We start from the raw sequence: 17932 nt of genomic DNA on the forward strand, positions 1-17932 counted from the left end.
TAAAAGACAGTAGCTATTTTCTAGCGTGCTCTGCTGCTTGTCATAGAGCTTTGTTTAAATATTTATTTCAAGTTTATTTATACTTCTTCAATAATGTTTATACAATCTAGATCACTTGGTTTCATAACATATAGTCAGTCATCAGCTATGTTGTGTGACGAGCACTCGCTTTTTAATGAACTGATTTCTTGGAATACAATGTTTATTGTCTTTTATCTAAGACTCGTGGTTTTGTGTTGTTGTTTTTTTTCCAAATTAATTCGTATTTATCTTTCATCCTTTTGGTAAGTTTAAGCCTGCTTTTCCTTTATAGCTGTTATCTATTATGTAAAGAAAATACAGGGTAGAACAGAAATGGCACACTAGGACATTTTGCTCTGTTTTTTCTTTTGGTTATCCTTCAATGCAATTGAAATACCAACACATATTTGCTTTTTAAAGTATGCTGTAAAATTTAAATCATATGCTAGCCTTAATTTTTGGAAAACATGATCTGTTTTCATTACAAAATAATCTTCTGCGATGGAATTTACCAAGTTAGATAGTACGGCACAATCCAGTCAGAGGGGTAGCATTTGATTTTTTTCCAAGCCTGGTGAATAACAACTGATCGGTTTAATTACTTGGAGCTGCACGACATGCTGTCAGCACATCAGAGCTATCAAATGATGTCACGTTTTGTTTTGCTTTCTGATCCTTGTGCTTCTAGAACCAAATACTGAAGACTTACCAAGTGGCAACCAACACTGCAGCAGTGCTTAAGAAAATTCTGGGTTTGGAGACTGTCTGTATACTTGAAATCGCTGAGGATAACAGGCATGTTTATCAGATCCATCACTTTCTTCAGTCCTCACACACCCGTGCCTCTGACCCGAGGTCCCCACCAGCTCCATCAGGTGCTTGGGCATGGGATGGAGCCACAGCATGGCCCTTTGGGGCAGGGAGCTGCAGGCCAGCTTCGTGGGGCTCACCTGCCCGAGTCCCACTCAGACCGTGAGATTGGCAGGGCTGCCTTTTGGATTCGCTTCTTGTTTTGAGGCAAAGCCAGTCTCTCGTAGCCCGTCTCCCTCTGATAAGATTTTGGATGCGTTTCAACTTTGCTGTATACATAGCAGGATGCGTTTCCTTAATTCCGGCGTTGAATAACATGCTTGCCTTAACTTCTGTGAACAAATCTGGTTTTGTTTTTCACTGGGTATTGATGTGATTTCAAGTTTGGTTTTCTTCTTTTGGAGAAATAGGACGGTTGTCTTGCTTTCTCTTGCTCACTGATATTGGACAAACTACGTTGCTCAGTTGTCTGTTGAAACTCTTTGGAGAAACAAACTGAAGTGAGTAGGGAAAAGGAAGGGGAAAAACAGAAGGTTCCCTTTTTTTTTCTCTGCTGAATACATTCCTCCATGGGGGTTGAGCAACCTCAACAAAGTAGCAGGAAAGGTTCCAAGGGGCATGAAAATGAGAGAAGAGCTCACTAAACAAGAGAAATAAGCCCACACGACAACAAAACCAGCAGCATAATCTTTAAATCTGTCCCATCTGCACGTATTGCTCCTAAACCCTGCCTACAACCACGGAGGACGGGAAGGAGAAGCTTCCTTCATTCCCCCACCTTTTATGTGGGAAAACAAACTTTTATCTTGGTGTCAAAAACATAATTACCAGCTGTTAAAGATTCACGCAAAGTACAAGAGATTATGATATTAATGATAATTTGATTTTGATGAGCTCAGCTGTTCCTCTGGGAGGGAGATAGAAAGAGTGGATCTCTTCACAGAGAAATCACCAGGCTTAGGAGTATCTGTCTGTCCTGCATCCCTACCTCCACCTCCTCCCCTGCTCAAAGGGAAGAGTGGGATTCAGTGGGAGATGCCTGGTTCTGAAGGTTTAGGTGTCTGTGGATTCATAGGTAATGATGATTTATATTATATTTGCCCCTTCCTGAATGTTTTTTGGTACTTTGTGAAGCTTTGTTAACAAAATCTGAAATTTTACGTGTAAAGCAGATAAAATGGGTACCTTTATAAAAGCCTCTTCAGACCCTGTGGATATGAGTCCCGGAGGTATTCCCTACATTAATGTAAAAAATAAATAAATATCTATTTCTGGCATTTTTAATACCTGGCTTACATGAGACTTCCTGGCTTGGAGTGGTGGTGGCTGAGACCTGCAGACCCACGCAGAGAATCCAAGAGCAGCAACTCGCACGCCCAGCCTCAGCTACCCAGTCAGTGTTTTCTATGCTAAAATGGTTTCTTAACAAAGTTCTACAGTTGAATTTAGCTTTGTCGAAAGCTATGTTGATATGTGAAACTTATTATTGTGATAGCATCTACAGATTTATATTTGCACTGTACGTTTCCAGGAAGCGGGGTTTGCTTCGTACGTGCTTGAGTTGGTTGCCAGTACAGACTGATAAAGCACGAATGTGTCTGCCACATAATTTATGCAGTGTAGATTAGCTTCACTGCAGAGCTGTATGTTCTCTGCTTCTTCACTGTTTTTTATCCTTTTCAGCTTTTTTTGTTTCTGAATAACCACAGCTAGCTCTCCAAAATGATGTCTGTGTTTTACTTGAATTACCTTGCATCATCTTATGAGAACATCCCATCGGTTCCAGCACGATGGCAGGTTTCTGTGTCGCCCTGGGCAGGTTTGTAGGTCCTTCTGTACCGGTCGCAGCACAAGGCTTTTGCTGTAGTCAGAAGATGATCTTGGCAGAGGTGAATTAAAGCAGTGTCACAGAAAATGCTCTGCCGAGCCGGTGACAGGCGTCTTTGCAAACATAGATCTGGAGAAGTAGAAATTGGAGAACAGATTCAGGAAGTTAACAACGTGAAAATCACAGTTGTTCTCGGTTTCCTAGTGAGGACATGAATGAGTCTGAGATACAGAAGTGAACCAGAAAGCTGAGCTTTTACCAAGCACCACGAGATGCTGCGTATGACAGAATTGTTTGCATCCATGTTGCTCACTCCGCCTTACAATTCGCTTCTTGCCTTTTCTACTGTGCTGTCTGGCCTGACAGAAAATATGGTGCTTCGTCAACCAGGAGGCAGCTTTGCTTGACACGTGTTAGTTTGCTGTAGCATAATACACGGCTATAACTGATAGTAAATAACAGGCATTTGTGCAACACTCTGACATAGTGACACAAGCGGAATGCGAAGGGAAAACAAGGAGACTGGTTACAGGAGCTGCCGATGGTGTTTGGGGGTGAAGCACTGTCACAGCTGCCCATATAAAAATATTCGTATGAAATACGGTTTTATTTTTCCACGAAATAAACGCAAAGCTTGAGTCTGATAAACCTCTACCCCTGGGAAGCACTGAAAGAAAAATCAATTTTAAATTTCTCAGAGTTTTTTTCTTCTCTCAGCTCCACAGACAGGTATGGCTGAGGGGCAGGTCAGGCATTGAAGAACACCAGAATAAGACCGTGCAAAACCAGCAATGAATTAAATGATTTATTTTCTTTTTATGGTAAAAAATAACTGTTTTTTTTTGTCAGACAAAACACTTGATTGGCCTGCCAGGTGCAGGATGGCCGGCAGGGCCTGCCAGGCCCTGGGCCCAGAGCTCCCCTCCTGCGGCCTTGCTGTCCCGGGCACAGGGCAGCTGGGGACAGGGGTCTTGGTGCCGTGATCCTTTGCTGTTAGGAAGCTGCTTACTTTGCTGTCTAGAGCTTGTTTTGCTAGGAAAAGAGAGCTTTTATGGGTAAGGTTAGGATGCTTGCGCTCCCTGGAACTGACCTCACCTTTCTGTGTTCAGCAGAGCACCGGGTAAAGGCCGCACGCTTTCTGTTGTTGAAGTTGCAATTTATCACAACAGAGCATTTTATTGCAGCTTTCTCTACAACAGATTTTAAGGCTACGAAGGCAAAACATCTGCACGGCAGTTAATGGACCTAGATGTGAACCATTTTTATCAGTCGGTGTGGAATCAGCCTGTACCCATGTGGTGCAGGGGCTCTTGTTGCCCTTCCAGCAGCTCCGTGTGTCCAGCACTGGGTAGCTCGGTTACTGCTACGATGATGATTTCTCATTGCCAGTTGTGGACAGTAAATGATGCATTTTGTTGCAGACCTCAGAAATGGAAAGTCTTTTTTCTGAATGAAAATGTACAGCAGGTAGATTTTTCCTTATATATTGAATAATTTCCATTGCACTGCATCGCCTGTTTGTCTTGATAATGAAGGCTGTGTGTAACTTCTTGGATTTCATCTTATTGATTTCTGACGTAGCTGGCTGTCTAGACATTGGGATGGAAAAGCAAGCGTGCCGTGCCATCTGAAAACATAACACTCTGAAAAGAAACATGAGAAATTAATCCCATTTTATCACTAAAACAAAACAAAACAGAAATCAATTGATGTTTCTCTTAGCTTAGGCACAGCTTTTGCACTGATACAGGTTGTCAAAGTGCATACAAACATAAAAAAATATTTAACAAATGACCTCCTTTTATAATATTGGCATGCAGCTTTTACCATGGTCTCACAGTATTTACTGTATGTTCTTGAAACATGCAGAACACGGTCTGTAAATGAACGTTTGCTCCCTGCCTTTTCTCTTCAGTATATAAAGAACCATGTAAAGAGCTCTCTGTGTGAATTAGAAACGTTTTCTGCTGCTACTTCATTTTGAAAAGCTTTAATGAACCCTGCTGACATTGTACATATGCAGGTAATAATTGCATAAATGATGGACAACTTCATTAGGTTAGAGGGAAAGTTTTCTTTCATAACAATAATGTAAAATTAGCTCTTCCATTTTATTGGATTCATTATTACCAGGATAATTGGAGGATCTGAATCTGTACTGAGCCCAGTGCGTTGTGGAGCTTATGCCACAGAAATGAGGTTTAAGGGAACTCAGCATGATTCACAATTCAGCCCTTGTATTTTCAAGTGTATTTTCAGATCTCTGCTTCTCAGAGTGATAATTCTTAGTCAAATTATGTGCTATGGTTTAAAATTAATTTTTATCATAGACCCAAGTAAGCATCCAGTTCGGACTGCCATTCTCTCTATAAACTGCAGCGTTTCTCTTCTTTGAGCATAGAAGATGGGATGGAGGAAGAAGAGCTACCAAAACGAACAAATTAAAAGTAATTCTCTCATTTATGCATTACTTTTTTGTATTTTTCTGAGGAGGATGGGGACAGAACAATCAGATGTGACATGAGGAAACTCAAGAAGAGGCTGACAGGGAGCACAGAGCCAAGGCAGAAAGAATACGAGAGGCCGAGGAACTGGGCAGGAGGAGCCGGGCAGCACACAAATCCTGCGGGCAGCAGTTCCCAGATTACTTCGCATCGATTCTAACTGACGCAGTGCCTGCCCGTCACTGGCAAGTCACACAGTCTGTAGGTAGTTACCAGCAGAGCCAGCTGCTGGAATTGCAGGCCAGTGCAGCTGGGAGAGGTGAGGCTTTGAAGCACTGACCCTCACTTTTTCCTCAGCCTCCCAGATCTGACCGTCACCTCTGAAATGCTGCGTTTGTGTTCTGGCTTCGGAGGAAGTTTTGTCTGTTTATCTCAGGTGAGGAGCTGGTGTTAGTAAGCTGCACATTTATTGCCTCCAGGATCCTTTCATCTGTGAGCAATTGTGGCTAGTGAATACACTGCCAGCCTCCAAGGGGTGTATGATACAGCCATCTACTTTTTAAAAATCCAGGTTTCTGTGAGTGTGCAGGAGCCAGGTGAGGCACAGTTTAGATGGGCTTCAGGGCCAGCTTTCACAACCTTTATTAAATCATCTGTAAGAAATTTGAATGCATTTTTGCCAAGGACTTGCAAGCATATATGCAGACTATTACTGTTTAAATGTTGAAGAAAGTGTCATGGGAGGACTAATTTACCTAGCTAGGAAATTCCAGTAGATCCAGATCTTGATGCTCTTCAAACAACATTGTAAAATGTAGGTGAAAATAAAACATGTTCACGGCATGGTACACTTCTGTTCATAGCCCTACCCTCTACCCTATACCTCCTAGCCCTGTTGTAGCTCTTCAAGAGCTAGAATTTTATCCTGAAAAGTCAAGTTCCAAAAAGCACAAAGTTGGTAATGTAATTTTTTTGACTTAAATGTCTTTCTCTACGTTGTCATCTCTTGTTGCAGCTTCATAACCTTAGTTGAGTAGATTTTGCTCATCTGGACACATACATTTCTGTGGGATTCCCTTACCTCCAACCTGGAAGGTGTCCCTGTTCTTACCAAAGGCTGCTCATACTGCAGCTCACACAGAAGCAGAAGCAGCAGCATAATGACCATCAATATGAGTACACTGAGTTAGAGCAATGTTTCCTCTCTGTCATAAAACCAAGCTGTTGTTATGCACCACAGATGGAGGCACCTCTCCGCTGATGGATAAATGGCATGGCACTCAGTGTGAGATCCGCATGGTGTCTGCTAATGGCTGAGTGGCTGGGAGTCCCGCTGTAGGAATTGAGACACACGTGGGGGATCGGCTGAGATCTAATTCCTGGACATTAACGAGTGAGTGCTTGTTTAAGAGGCTCTCAGCCCATTTGCCTCATTCTGTCCCCTCTCAAGCAAGTTAGACGGGGAATTGGAATATTTGTGTAAAGAGCAGATGAGGCAGCTAATCCTGGGGAGGCTCACTTCTGTCAGCATCCAGTTATTATAACGATGAGTAAATACAAGGGCTTGATTTCCCAATGGCCATCACAACTGCAGAGCTCTCGGCACCTTTGTGGTGTGCCCTCTGTGGTGTGCCGAGTACTGTGGCTGGAAGCCCTGTGCTTCCCACCAACCTGGAGCAGAGGGCTGCAAGCCGTCCCCTTGCACAGGTTGCAGTGCTCTGGAGATGAACTGGGGCTGCTGGTGGTGACCAGAGTAAGTGGATGGCATCCCCTATTTCAGTATTTCTTTAGTGGTTGACTTAAGCAGGAAAGATTTCAAAGCAACTGGTAATTTTACATGGCTTAACTACGATCACTGTAAATTAATGGCAGCAAGCAAGCCCTGGTCACCTTTAATTTTTTGAGGTCTGGGCATTGGTCTGTTTTTAAAATCTCTCTTCCCCTGTAGGGAATGTGTCCTTCTGAATCTAGTCAAGGTCTGCATTGTCAGACTGGATCCCTTAACAAACTGTTCTGCTCAGCTGTTGGAGGTCAGAGGTGGATCACAGAAGCAAGTGGCTCTTGCGTTGTCCCTCCAGTGTTTGCAGAATGGGTTGCCTCAAGCCGTTGTGGGCTTGCTGCTTACTTTTTCAGCAGCTTGCTGTTAGACTAAACCAACACACACGTTCATTTAACAAACCCATCCTGAGGCCACACGCTGTATTGATAAATTCTTACAGGCCTTTTTGTATGATACTGAGCTCCTTATGTTCCAGATGAAGCTGACAGAAGCTCAAAATGCTGTGTAATTCTCAGTCTTAGACATTGTTTATTTTTGCTTTCAAAGACAGCTGGTAACAAATGACGAATTATGTTCTTACAAAAAAAAAAAAATATCCCCCCCCAACCAAAAGCAAACAAACAAACAAAACAACAAAGACACCCCCTAAAAAAAAACAACAAAAGAAATCCATTGCTGTTTAATTGGTATTTACAAGACAAATATGTATACTTTAAATGGTGTAAAGACTGTATGAGGAATACTTTTTTTATAATAATAACCTTTTCAAGAGATCCCTTCGCCATCGTGTTGGTAACGATGCAAGTGATGACACTGACATAATAACAAGGAAGGAACAAAGGAGAAAAGGGGGTACAGGGTGGAGAAGGTAACGTTGGGTGATGCAGACTGAGGGTTGCTGTAATGAGCAGCCCACACTTCCTCCAGAAATTATTTTGAAATAAGCTTCCCTTGAATACAATGGCTTGGGAATATCTGTACGGCTAGGGCTTGTAGTCAGCTGCTGTCTTTTTCTTCTGACTTAGGGAAGCGTTAAGCAGTCACCTCTCCAGGCACAAGGATGTTTTCTTACAGTCCCTCCCTACAGCAGAAGCACCTTTCGAAACCACTGAGTCCTGGGGCTTGGCCCTGTTTTCAAGAAGAGAGTGCAGACAATCTGCACTACCCTACTTGAAAACTGCCTCCATAAGGGAAAAAAAATAAATCGCTAAATGTCAGGCTTTGCTATTTTTACTGCATATCCCAGAAAAAAAAAAAAGCTGTTGTGTTGCTGTATGCATTCGCAATTGCAGCATGCTGCATGCCTGCCACGGCTGATTATTCCCGTTTGTCTTGTACTTGTCAGTTGTTATTTTACAATGAAAGAAATTTCTGTAACAAGTTGCAAGTGCTTTCTGCCGGTCACCTTTTGAGAACGGGATGTGAATCTTCTTCAGCTGTGCTTGGAAAGCACTGAAGATTTTTTGACAACAGGCTCTGTACTTTGGGTTAAATCTTCATTTTCTGGAATTCTGTAAACCAGGACTCCACATGAGGCTAAGTGAAAAACGTCAGGAGTTTGCTCTGTAGGACAGAAATATTTTCCGATGGGTTGTTTTGTTGTGTTCTGAGCATATTTATATTGTTTGGATTCACGTACTATTAACCACTAACCGAATTTGACAGCACGCTCCCTTTGTAGTGTACTCCCTCAAAATAGCCTCAAGCTGTACTTGAGAAAGGAATTCGGTTTTAATGGGCGGTTAAAATAATTCAGAATGAACTAGAAGGACTTAAAGTGATGTTAATTCACAAAGTGAAGTTTGAAAAATATTATGAATAAGGATCCTGGCCCTGTTCTGAAACACCAGCTGTGGAAGAGTTGACAGGTTCTCCCGGTGGCCTGAGCTGACGGCTGTGCTCCCGTGTCGGAGGATTTCCATCAGCCTCGACCTAGATCGCTCCACTGCTCGCTGCCTCCTCTGTCGCTTGACCTCTCATCGTTCACATTCCAGTGTCAGACCTGGATTTCTGCTCAGGCTTTCTGTTGGCTGACTTATTCTCATTTGTAATGTAAGTCCCAAAAGAGCAATCAGATTGAGAAACTGTGCTCTGGCCTCTGTGCAGAAGGGATGGGGGACGGAGTGAGACAACAAGGCCGGAGGTTTTCAAGCACAGTATTGAAGGTTGAGCTAGTAACTGTGAAGGCAGTGAGGAAGAAAATGAGAAAAAAAATAAATAGGACTGAAAACTCATTTAAAGTTGTGTGCATCGTGATTTAAGGCAGGTATTCAGAAGTCTTGGAGTGATGTCACGTATCGATCAGGTAAATCAAACTGTAGAAGACCAGGAGCGTGGTGTTCAGCCCTGAGGCTGTCGCTGGGAGGTGACCAGGCATTCACAACCACTCTCAAGCTGAGAGCAGCTCCCCCAGGTTGGTGACGTGTGGAGCCCTCAGCCCACGGTTTAAGGCCCAGGCATTTGGTTGCTGGGTTTTCTTTCCCTTCGTGTTTATCATGCAAACAAATGAGCGCTGTATTTCATTGTTAAAAAATCTAATTTCTAAGTTGTTAAAGATGGAATTGCTCTCCTAAGAAAGGTCTTGGTTAATATCCGATTTCTCTTGCTAGCGTGGCAAAGAAAAACAAATTCTAATTATTTCAAGACTTTAGGGAAAATATTTCCTATGTAATAAACACCACAGGTTTGCTCATTCAAATGTATTGGGGTGGAAACTGATTTCTTGGTGAAAGAGCAATTGCTCATTGTAGACAAGTGGCAGCAGTCATTGTCAAATCCAAATTTTTTTCTTTGTAAACTGAATGGTCCTGGCTAGGAGTGATACAAACTTGAAATGGCATTGCCTGAGGCAAATAATACCCTGTCTAATGTATTTGATTTTGCAAAGATAACAAGCTGAGTTACATTTCTGCTTTCAGTTATATTAATGGTTCAAGAAAAGGGAAGATAAGAAACTGAAACAGATTATTAAATCTGCCTTTTATTCTAGTATCACTTAAGGTAAAAGCTAGTGATGCCTTAAGGAAATCTTTGGAAAAAAAAAAAAAAGTAGTATTTAGTGTTTTATCAAGAAAAAATAGAATATATAATGTATTTTTGTTAGATTTGCAGCCACTGGGCATTTTGGTAGAGCATTTGGTTAAATACCTAATGAATAATTCATAGTCACTAATTTATGAGCCCTGTCATACAGACTAAAAGCCAACTTTCAAGGCCTCAGACAAAGAGAATAAATACATAGCATTTAGCGAAACTCCAACCAAACTGGGAAGTCAGCGGGGTGGGAAGGAGCGCTGCGATACGGCTGTGAGCACGTGAAGGGCATCGGCTCTGGGCTGAGAGGGGGAATGATTTAATTCCAGTGGGTTTTTAATTGTCAATATTAAAATCTCCCACCGAGAGCAGGAAACCAGCTTTATTGGCAGAACCACAGCTCCGTGGGCAGAAGCCTTCTGCTGGAGGTGGACGGGTGAATGGAGGACCTCGACTCTGCAATGCCGTGCGGTGCTTCTGATGGGCTTCTCATCTGACGCCTTTGGATGCTGCACTTCTGCCAGGCTGCTACAGGAATGGGAAACAAAAGGAGAGGCAGGTTTCCCTGATGAGCTCACAGTCTTAATTAACAAGACTTAACAAAAACAATTACCGCAGACAAAGGTTAAAAAGAGATAAGAGAGATAAAAGCAAATCTCAAACAGGGACAAGAATGCAAGCTGCGACTTTAATGTTCAAGAGTACTTTGCCTCCACGTAGAACAGAAGGCTTTAATACAAATGCTTTTCCAGTGCTGCAAATGGCCTATTTTCATACCACATCTCTTGATCTACGTTTCAGAAATTTAAATTTCAAAGCCGAATACAGCATTTCAGAGACTTAAAGAGCAGTTCATGGCAACATATGCTCTTCACCTTTCCAAGTAGACGTGCTTTGAAGGAACTTTGGGTTTAAAGCAATACAGCAATCTCTAAAAACAGCAGTATGTTGCAATTGGAAATAACTTTATTTTTCCCTTTCAGTGTGACCCAAGTGCAAGCAATTATCTGATATTCCCCATTTGACATAAAGGCCCTGGGCTGGGAATCCTGCAGCTGGTAACAATTGAGTGGATATGGCTACTTTGAGGGAGAACTGTTCACAAAAATTACCCGTCATTTCATCTTGGTGAAAAGAAATAGCACTGATCACTTAAAGTTTCAGAGCTGTGTAGTACTCTTCAGTCAGCTTTTTCTTTGGCAGACATCTCCTTCAAGTAACTTCTGCTGATTGTGCTGGCACAATTGTGCTTCTGTGGTCCAATTTTCTTATTCCTCTGTCAGAGGCAGCACAGAGGTGTCTTTGTGGTCACCTGGCCTCGTATAGCGCTTGCCGAATCTGCTGGGATTTGGGACCCGGGCAACTGCAGCAGCGAGGGTTTTGTCATGTTGAAAAATTGATCTTTGCAGCTTCTCACAGCTGAATTGGATTTGGCTTCATGCACAGAAGTTAAATTGATGTGATAACTATGGCTGGTTTTGTCACCCATAACTCTTGCCTAGAGCAGGATATTAAAAAGGACAGAGGAATTAAAAACAAACCTGCTACTGACTGTGCATTTTTATTTGAGTTTCTTAATGTTAGGTGATTGTTGACAGAGATTATTCAGGCAGATTGGGTTTGTGCTATAGTTTAAATTAAGCCATTGTGTTCTTACTTAGCATGCAGAAAAGATCCTTCCAAATTTTGAAAAGGTCACTGCTGTTAATCATTTCAGAAAGGCAATAAAGTATTCCAGTAATGACTCAACTGAAAAGAATAACCAAGATTAAAAACTTATTAGTGCTTAATAAATACAAGCGTGGTATAACGGGGCATGCCGACGAGAAGCTGCTGTGTTTGGATGAAAGTCTCTTGGTGAGAGCGTTTGCAGCTGGCAGCAAGTTCTGGTGACTCGCATCGTCAGCCCTTGTGGCAAAGGTATTCAGGACAGCTGAAGAACATAGTCTTGGGGGGTGCTTGGTTTGAGTTCTTTGGCTTCCTGCCACAATTTAAAACTGGGAGATTCCTTGTGGGTTAGATTTTAGACTTGGTGGTGTCTGCTGGCAGGTTGTCATGGTTGGGTTTGGTTCTGATGAGCTGCAGAGCTTCCAGTGACTTTGGTTTGAGTTAGGTCTGCAAATCGGAACTCTTCTAATTCTCCAGCTGGGCACCCCAGTCAAGCTTAACATATTTTTTAGTTTTCCTCTGTTGTATAGTTATATTAGTATGTTTTTTGTGCTGCTGGAAATGGCAGTCACTTTGGCAAAGCCTTGGTAAGGTGGAGTCGGTACAGAGCAAAAGGTGCGGGTTAATCACATGTTGATTAACAGGAACGTAGTGATTGCAGATCAAGGATTATTATAAATACATTTTGCAGAAAATAATTTCTTTATAGCAAACTTCTAATATTCCTTATTGAAAAACTGTCATAGGTCTCACAGGAAAGAGATTGTATTTTCGTTCTAAGGTTGTTGTATTTTTTATTAGTTTTAGTCTTGAGATACTTTTCAGGATCACAAAGTTATTTTTTGAAATAATCCGTTAACCTTCTCTACATTGATTTAACATACTTATCTTAAATAGGATGTATGCATACAGTACAAATAAAAGAATTAACAGGCTATAAAAGTAACCCAGATTTTTTTGTTAGCCAAACCCCTAATGAGATCCTTCTTCCCCCTCACCTCTCCCTGGAAGTCTGTAGATCCTTACAAAAGAGAAGTACCTTTGCTTTATGGATGCACAAACAGAATAGATTTAAGGTAATTGTGATTATTTATTGTGTTTTTGGATGTTTACCCCATTTTGCATGTACCTGGTCATTATGGAGCATTATATTCCCCACACATTGCTGCACTCAGCTTGCTCTGTGCTCTCTGGGTCCCTGCATGGGCCCGGCCCAAAGTGTGCCATTACTGGTCCCAGTAACCATCAGAGAAGGTTACTGGGAAGTCCACGGACGAGTGTTCCTGCAGGTCTGGGATAGATGTCCTTGGTATCAGAGCCTCTGCAGCTTGATGCACTGTTTCTGTTCAGTGAATATTGGGGTCTGGAAGCTTCTCTGTGTAGTGTAGACCCTTATTCTTCGTTTCATCCCAATATTCCTAGCAGTGCTTTTATCTGTTACCACTCTGATATGATTTTACTGCTTGTATTAATACCTGGAAACAAACGTTGGCAATCAGAGTGACTGTGTTAGCTGTGACATGCCTAACAGATGAGTGTCCTCTGATTTTAGTCTTTCTTGATATTAATCCCACCGGACCTGTTATGCTTGCCTTATTTCCTTTCAAAGCCACGTGATTCCTCTGTGGCATACCCTGTCACTTCGGGTGGCAGCGTTCAGTTTGTTTTTCTAGGCCTATCCCTCTCATACTAACATTTACTGGTAAGCGAGGGAATTTCTAATGACTTAGACATACGAACTAAAGAATCCCATTTCATTTCTGTCCTGCTGTTCCTGTCTCTCTCACGCTAGTGTGTTTTCCTGTGGACAGTTTGTTTGGCTGAGGTTTTAGGCAGCCGTAGCATCTATTTGTTTTGTTCCTGCTTCATCAGTCTGTACTCGCAGACCGCGTATGAGCCTGGAATTGGAGCCCAGGTGGAATATGTTGACTTCATGTTTCTAATCTTTCATTCTCTGATCAGAAACAGAGTGGACATCTTCATATCTTTAAGTATTTTTAAGACGCTGGCTGGCTTATTTAGCTGTTAAAACATTTTTTTTCATTCCCCTGCAGTAATCCTTCCCTGAACTGGTGGGGCTGAGCTGTTTTGATTGCCGTGACATGTGTGGGCCTCCTGCTGCGCCGCTTGGATTTACGGTGCAGGCAGAAGATTAATCTCTAGGTCATCACATTTAAGTCTTTTGAGGACAGACCGAGAGGAATTTTCTGTGCTGAATGTTTCCGAGGTGCTGTTGGTGCAGAAGGCCCCTTCCAAGCACCCAGGTAATGGCTCCTGCCATGCTGTGCGTGTAGGCCTCACGGGGCCGAGCCACAGGACCACGGGCTGCAGGACAGCCCCTGCTGTCTGCCAGGCCTCTTCCACCCTCCTGCTGGGAGAGGAGAGGTCCTGGCACACGCCAAACCCGGAGGTGGAGGTCGGGGACACCCCTCTGTGGGTACTGCAGCCCCAAGGGCCCACGGGGCTGCTGCTGCTCCCCATCGGAGCCCTGATGATGCTGCCAAGAGGCCAGGCTCATCCCCGGGGCTGAGACCCAGCTCTGCCAGGCACCCCAAGGGACCCCAGTGTCCTCCCAGAAGATGATTTTTAAGGTTTCGGTAATTAATGCACAAATTCTGCTGTAGCTGGGGTAAGTCCCCGTGTATGAGAGGCAGCAGAGCTCTGGGACACGTGCCTCTGCAGGAGCATGTGTTGTGACAACTCCCATATGGTGCCACCTACACGAGGAAGTGTAATTTCTGCCTCATCAGCCTTAATCCTTCCTCAGCGAGAACGTTTAACGTTTTGAAAGGCACTTGGCTATTGACCAGTCCTCCACCACACGCGTGTATGATAACGTCGCTCCAGGTCTGTCGCATCACTTCCCGAGTCTGTTGACACCTTTACAGCACTGAGGTCTCTGCTGCTCCCCAAACACCATCACCACAGACGTGTTCCAGAAATGTTTAATCCGCAGTGCGTTGGGCAGGGAAAGCTCTGCTCAGGGAGAGCAGGAATCCATCCTCCTGTGAGCACCTGGGCAGGGCTCGTTCTCTCCTCAGCTGGCCCCTTTTCCTACATTGAAGGTTTCGGAGAGCTGTCACGAAGAGATTATCCCAAAGTACAAATCAGATCTGTAAGAAGAGATTAATTTTTTTTTTTTTAAACCAAATACATCCCAGGCTTGCGGAGTTTTTTTGTTGTTTTTTTGGAGGGGAACCGGGGGGAGAGAGACACCAGCACTGCAGGGCACCGTGCCATGACTGAAGCACTAGCAGACTAAATCCAGTGCTTATACCAATTGCTGCTTAGGTTCATTTAATATTTTTAATTGGACTTTTGTCCCTTAATAAGCTATCCGTTGTCCTGCGGATTATGCTGTTAAGTAGCGCAGTGTGTATACTTTTTCTCCGCTCTCAAAATATCTGTGTATAAAACAGCCAGGGTTGAAACTGCAGTCCCTGACAGAGCACCGCTGGAAATTGTGGAGCCAGATTTCATGAGAGTTTTGAAAAACAATTTGCTTTTCAGTATAAGTAGTGCTTCAGTTAATGCATTAACATTTAAGGGCTGAAAATACCAGCGGAATGTCCACATGGAGTAACAATGAAAATTGTTTCAGTTTTCTTGTCGAAATAACAGGAAATTTAACCAGTCCAAAATTGGAGTTGCCGTCTGATTGCGGGGGGTTGATGGTCTCTGTTAAAATGAGGGTGAAAGCAGAAAGTTGCACCACAACCCCCAGGTCTGTGTTCTGTTTCCAGCACAAATTAACCAAGCTGCGGCATCGTTCTGCTGGGATTGTTTTCAGTGCCTGTTGGTGTGCTTTTAACAAAACACAGCAGGAGAGGCAACACGCAGTTTTCACAATGTATTTCTGTTGTACTTTTTTTATTTCTGACGTTCATAGCCATCCCATAAATTATTTTATGAATTTTAAGTAGTATTTCACTGATGTAAATAATGCAAATTGCAGGTATAAATGATTCATTTCTGGTTTAGTGAATGGTCAGGATTTATGGCCATCAAGTTTGTTGGCCTGCAGTCTAAACCAAGGAAAAAGATTTGGTTGAAGCTCTCTTTGGCATAATCACGATTAGCAATTCCCATCAGGAATAACGTAAATTATTTCACTCTATATGATGAAAAAGAGGAGAGGATGTGAGCACAGATGGAGTGCAGCACCCCAGGTCACCCATGATCACCTTCTCAGGCCAGGGGTGAAAACTGATGAATTGTAACGAGCCTCCTTTGCCCACCCCAACATGGTGTCAGATTCTGGAAGGAAAGAGTCACAAGAGATATATTTATTTCATACAAACTTACACATGAATGACTTTTTTCCCCTTGAGAAGCATGAACGTTCAGGTGGTTTCTTCATCGCTTTCTTGTGGGAATTTCATCGCCTCTGAATAAGCAACCACACTAACACGTGTGCGTGTTGCAGCTTGTTTACTTGAGGAAATATTCCTAACACAAGCTGTGGTTCATTAATCTGTATTCATCATTTCCCCAACTATAATTGTTAAATGAATTTTAGAATATTTTTAACCAATTTCATGGTTTTGATCTGCGTGTCAGGGCTGTGTATAGACATAAACATTTGAAGAATACTTCCTTTGGAAAGCCTCTACTTTTGTTGAGAAGCGTTAATATTGAATTATTGATATTAGGCCAACTGAGTGGATAGATGCTGTTGCCTACAGCACTGGAAGCATATTGTTCAGTGCATTGTAATCTGTTACAATAATATTCTTCCTCTTGCCATACATATCTCGATCTGGCTGGCTGAGCAATGTTGTTGCTTGTAATCTCTGTGTCCACAAAGGCAAATATAACGTTAGAGGAGTCTGGGGAAACATCCTGGGAGGTCAACAAATCACTTGCATTTTCACATGTTGTTTTTATGAGATTTTACAGAATTTTACTGTGAAAAAGTGTGGTAGACAGAGGCAAGGTAAGATATTAATTAAAAAGGTGTTGGGTTCTGTGGTTATTTTTAATCAATATACGTAGAACAGCAGCAGAGCAAAGAGGTGCATTTCTGGCAGTCATCCTGGTAGGCTGGAGGAGGCTAAATGCAGCACAGCCGGGCTGGGAGTCGAGGAACAGCCAACGCTTTTCTGCAGGCTCTGGGCGCGATGCTCACTGTTCCAGTTCTGAGTCCACTCACAGACGAGAGGGATTCTGCCCTGCTTCACGTAGCGAAGTCACAGCTGCAGGACTGCGTCCAGCTTGGGGACCTCGCTTCAAGAGGGAGCATGAGAGAGCCTGGAAGAAAGTGGCAGAAGCGACCGTGGTCCAGCAGCCATCACCTGTCAGGACAGAAGGACAGGTCGGTGGTGTTTACTCAAGGGGCAATTACCTCCTTTTAGTTCTGTGAGAAGTTTCAGGAGGAGGAAACTTTGCTTCGTGTCTGCTGGAGGTAGGGCAAGAAAGAATCAGCAAGTTCTGCAGCAGGGAGGTTTTCTGGGTACGGGCGTTCAGAAAGGCTCCCTTAGGGGGATGGCGAGGGGCTGACCTCCATCTGCACTAAGATAAGCTGCTGAGGGCGTACAGTGCAGTGAGAAGGAAGATCTTAACCCACGTTACTGCTTTTACCTGTGTTCCTTCCCTGCTGGTCGTGCAGCCGCCACGTGCTGGTGGCTTCGTACTCCTTGTCATTAAAGCACCTCCCTCCACGCTTCCTGCGAGGTCATTAAGTCACCTCACATACGTGTCTGGTGTGTGGGACCAGAGGTCAGAGTGGAAAATAACTGCTGGACGGATTGGTGGCTGCAGTTATATAAGGCAGCAGCGTCACACATCCCAGCCAAGGCGCCCTGCACCGCGTGCCGAGGTGCTCCCCGGGCACCCTGCTGTCTGCTGGGCTCCAGGGCACACCGTGCGAGGCTGCAGGGGGCTCGTCCCATTTATTGGGTGGTGTCTTCCCTCTTCTGGTGACCTCTCTGGCCTCCTTTCCCCATCTGCACTGCTGGAGGAGACAGGTTCAGAGCCCTCCACTGGGCGAGTCCCTTCTCCCTGGTGAGACCAAAGCCCCCTCTCCAAAGGAGGGCGATCTGTGCTGGTTTTGAAGTGCAGATTCTGAAATACTTGAATGAGAGTGCAGCATCTGCTGGGGACTGACATTTGCGAAGCTGTCTTCAGCTCTGCAGGTTCTCTGGGAGAGAAATGCTGTTCCGCAGCAGGCAGGTGCGCAGGCTGCTTGACTTTGCCCTTTAAGGACTGCTGTAGGCAAAGCTGCCATCGGCACGGTGAGGTTTGGTCCACATTGGCAAGCAGTAGGCTCAGTAAGAGCAAACGGGGAGAGGAGAGCAGTGGTGAGGCACTGGTGTCCGCAGACCCTTCATGTCCACGTCACAGCTCTGA

The 17932-nt window shown here is 43.7% G+C and overlaps 1 protein-coding gene and 1 long non-coding RNA gene across 3 annotated transcripts in view; both read left to right on the forward strand.

The window, feature by feature from the left end:
- The window catches only part of PDE4B (phosphodiesterase 4B), a 173702-nt gene that overhangs the window by 44172 nt on the left and 111598 nt on the right, over positions 1–17932 (forward strand). The window lies entirely within an intron of this gene.
- On the forward strand, positions 11957–14723 carry LOC110353806 (uncharacterized). Its single transcript, XR_005267396.2, has 3 exons — positions 11957–12199; positions 12549–12660; positions 13639–14723. It is a non-coding gene; the product is annotated as an uncharacterized lncRNA (long non-coding RNA).

This window comes from Anas platyrhynchos, chromosome 8 (assembly GCF_047663525.1).
Source record: "Anas platyrhynchos isolate ZD024472 breed Pekin duck chromosome 8, IASCAAS_PekinDuck_T2T, whole genome shotgun sequence".
NCBI classification, from domain to species: domain Eukaryota; kingdom Metazoa; phylum Chordata; class Aves; order Anseriformes; family Anatidae; genus Anas; species Anas platyrhynchos.